Here is a 4,402-nt window from a genome sequence, read left to right as displayed (position 1 = left end):
TTTATGCATAGCTTGAGGGCTGGTCTACTACCTCAACTGATCATTGACTGCCCTTCATGTTAAACATAGAGGAACCTGAGTGTGTCTGCTTGTGATTTCTTTAGCTGATTTTACAGAATGATAGGATCTCATTTATTTCAGAATAGTTTGGAAGGACATTTTTACTCATATGTTTGAGAAGAGGTATATTATATACTTTTTTTTATTAGAGGAATTATGTCTCCGTTCTCATAATTAGTCAAATGTAAAGTGTAGCAACAGATGCGCCTATCTGTCATTTGAGGGGGGGCCCTGTCTAGCTGCTATGTTAAAACAGATCCTTTCATGTGTGGACATGGAAAGTTTATAGCAATACATATCAAACCTCTACCCTATGTTTTATGTGGGTTTAATATCTCCTGCAAAACTTATTACATCCAGTGAGCATGGACCAAACTTAGTTTATTCCTTAGCATGTAAAACTGGGTTCTGAAATATCATATTTTCCTCAAGTTGCCCCAATCAAAAAAAATATTGACCTAAAATGAGCCATTATACACGCAGTACACAGGATGAGGGAAATCCATGAATATGGCTGAATTTGAACACAACTGGATCTCCAAGAGTTGCAAAGAGAACCTAATAACGCAGAACTGTTATCAGTCTTGCATAGTAGCAAAGCCCCCATCTGTCCCTGTATTGGAACCAAATCCCACCGTCCTTTCTTTCTCAGGTGTCCCTCTTTTTTGGTCTGATGTACAGACCTCTAATAAAATGTACTATTTATTATGAAAACCATCATACTACACTAAACCTTTCATCCTAAATTACTGAATTTGTTATATTTTAAAGCCAGTATAAAGCAAAAAAGTAATAGTACAAAAGGAAATTGTGGATTTAACCAATCATTTTTCTGTATTAGAAGTTTCCATAATCTGCATGACTTGGGGCATAGAAGGGGTGCCCTTTGTCCCTCGTTCTCATCTCAGAAAGTTGGGAAGCATGTAGTAGCAACCCATCTTCTCCAGCACGGGTCCACCTAGCCAATACTGTCTGGCATGGCTTGTATCATTACACCAGGGGATAATTTATATCCTCTGAACAGGTTTTACCCCCTAACATCCTGCTTTCCCAATATATGCTAGCTAAATCCAGACAGGGGAATTGTGTTCATGGAGGTCTTTTAGATTCTGATCATGCTAACGAGTGTTAATCTCCTAGTTTCCTATAAATAGTTATCACCCTAGGTACCCATCCACCTTATGGAGCAGTGCAGCAATGAATACGGTTATTTGAAAAATTGTCCGCTGCACTACCATTAAGTTCTGTAATGACGTGTTTTTGAAGTGCAAATATCCAAAGGTCACGCTCATTCCAGCCTGTATTTCTTTCGGCCAACTTGTACATTTATATGCACAGCTAAAAGACCTGTAAGCAAGGCCTGGAATAGCAGAGGAGAGTCTGGCATGACTGCACCTTGCGCACTGCCAGCTTTTAATGCACTTCGGAAATCTGCTTTCTCCCAGCTGCTGGTAGAACAATTATGGTACTGTGGTTGCTATGAGATGTGTTTGATTTCTCCCCAACCCCCTTCCATAGCCACATTTGTGTGCAGGGGCAGGCAAGTCTGGGGAAACGCTATAAAATTGTCTCCAGCTGCAGAAATGGCAGCCAGGATAGCGAAGCTTTCCCTCCCCCCCTCCACCCACACACAACGCACACACAACTTTTCTCCTGTCATCCTTGAGCATCCTACAGGCAGCCAGGAAGCGAAATTTGCTTGGACTGCGGCCAGCAGGAAGTGGGAGATTGGGAGATTAGAACGTAACACCAAGATTTAAAGGCTGTCCATTAAAATCTAATCTCAGTCGGGATAATAACAATAAAGGCATACTGAACCATCACGGAGAGGGCGTCAGTAAAGGGGAATTAAAGGGGCAACATCAGAAAAATATGAAAGAGTGATAAACGAATATATAGATAATGTCTAGGAATCACCAGGAAGAAATGCAGATAAAAGGAAAGAATGACAATAAGGGGAAACGATTAATAAACACGAAGGGAAGGAAAAACAATGATAGGAAATATATTGAATGAAAATAGAGACGAGGAGAATGTCAGGAAGGAAGTGAGAATATAAACTGGAAAGACTATGATGGATACGAAATGAAAGGAAATTATTGGGCCTATGCTGTATTTACATAGCATTTACATAAATACTGGAACCTGTCTACATCCTTATTTTGCATACCCATACACTTAAACTGCCCATATACCTTAAAGTTGGCATACCTTAATCCAGGCATACGTAAAACATACACCAATTAATGCAAATATTAAAATGAATATTAAAATAGAATTAAATGTCTTTTAAGTACATAAAATGGAACTAACTGAATGTGAGCAGATTTCAGTCTCATATAATTACCTATACAGCACACCAGGTAGAGGGAGGGACAGCACTTGGAACCAGTTATTCTGCATGCTAAAAAGGACCATGCTGATAGGTGAGAGCAGAGAGATGATCTCATCCGACTGTTTCTGCTTTACCACTGTCCAATCACAGGCTGGAAGGTGACCAAGCTAATTGCACAAGAGAAAGGTTAGGTCACCAGGCAGCTGACTCTTCTGTCTGGCTGGGCTGTGTAAATCACAGGACCAGATGGACAGATATATGTACCTTGGCAGGTAAAATAGCTCACCTATATGTATATTAATGGTGCATTTAGCTATTGGTCAAGAGATCGGCTTTAAGAAACACCAACTGTGAGAGCAGTGGTCATGTCAGCTAGTGGCCTATGCTTTTGGGTAACACGTGTTTCTGCAACACGCAGTAACACAACATGAATGCGTTAATGTGCTGCCATTCATTTTAAAAAATAAACTTAAGGAATGCACCTCCAAAAACCTGCATCGCACTGCACAGCAAAGCATGGTAACACATTACACTGCATTGAAATAAAATAGTGCAGTTGCATTTTTGGCCCATTGTGGTGCGTCGGCAGCTTACTCAAATGATATAGGCCGACTTAAAGCAAAGCACATTAAGGTGTGACAAAATGCACCGTCCTGCGACACATAGATGTGAATGGGGCCTAAAAACAAAAAATATAGAGATTAGGTTTTACACTTTTTGATTTGCTAGCTGGAGCCATAAAACTTAAAAGATAATTCCAATTAGAATAAACACTATTTACAATTTGTGGATTGCGCTGCCTGCTATGACTCAGTTCACAGCATTCTGTAATTTGCAATTACAATATTATAATTGTTGAGGAAAAGAGGAACCACAGTTAGCATGGTATGTAATGGCTAGTCGAGGTCTGGCATCTACCGAAGCAAGACTTTTGTCTACCCCAGGCCTCATTTCCTGTTACAGAACCAAAACCTTTTAAAACATTTTCCTCCTTTAAATAGTTCACCCAAAAACAAAACATAGACACGAGAAAAAAGGTGTTCACCTATTTGTGACTGAATTGTGTATTCTTGCCACAGATCTGCCAAATGTACAACAGGAAGGTGCACTGGGATCCACATAGAAATGCTGTGAACATCCACAACACATATGAAGGAAATTAAACATATCTACATTTTGCAATTTAAAGGCTTTGGGGAAGCACATATGTAGGACTGGCCATTAGTATGTGTCCACATTCCTCAGCTCTTCTCAGGACTTTTACAACACAACATGTGGTTGCCAGGTTTGTAATTAAACCTGATAAACCTGAGGGGTTAAACTCCAGTCTCCCTATTTTTAATAGCCCATAGGTTCCCTTACACGGGTGGTCTGGCAAAAATAAAAGTGACCTGTGAGTAGATGTCTCAACCTCCAGACTGGACCCCCCCAATACACGGAACTAACACATGGGAGCACAGAGTAAGTCACTGTTGCAATAATTTGGCTTTTGTCATGCCAGACATCTCAGTGACTCCACCACAAGTCATGCTCATCCCAGACACAATTATTATTTGTAGCCTAGATACCACATGCAGCTTTAATAAAGAACCTTTTTACTTTTGGAATTAAAGTGCAACTCCAGGCAAAACTTTTTTTTTTCTAGCTGTGGGTAGGGTGGAAATGAATTATAACCGCTGTCAAGTTTTATCGATGCCTGCGTCCTAGTTGGGAAGAGCTACTTTCTGGCCTGGCGACCATTTCCCCCTGAGACACAAAGTAAAGCAAATTGAAAAATTTTACAGCTGTCACTAAAACAGGAGCAGATGGGAAATTCCTCCAATGGAAACCTTCTTCAGTTACAACTGTCAAAATTAAGATTAGCCCTTAATTTGGGAAGACTTTCTCTCATTTTCTGTTGTGTCATTGGCACAGGTAGGGAACAAAATTTCCCCAGTGGTGACACAGACAGTAAAAATACCTGATGAGTTTTTAACCCTTTGTTACTCTATACGAAATTTAAAAAAA

The 4,402-nt window shown here is 40.0% G+C and overlaps 1 protein-coding gene across 1 annotated transcript in view; it reads right to left on the bottom strand.

Moving 5' to 3' along the window:
* SPRED1 (sprouty related EVH1 domain containing 1) overlaps nt 1–4,402 on the bottom strand; it is an 81,655-nt gene that overhangs the window by 17,227 nt on the left and 60,026 nt on the right. The window lies entirely within an intron of this gene.

The sequence above is a fragment of the Nanorana parkeri genome, unplaced genomic scaffold, assembly GCF_000935625.1.
Source record: "Nanorana parkeri isolate BGI_ZX_2015 unplaced genomic scaffold, ASM93562v1 scaffold146, whole genome shotgun sequence".
NCBI classification, from domain to species: Eukaryota; Metazoa; Chordata; class Amphibia; order Anura; family Dicroglossidae; genus Nanorana; species Nanorana parkeri.
The sequence above is the reverse complement of the archived record's forward strand: the minus strand, read 5'-3'. Positions and strand labels throughout refer to the sequence as shown.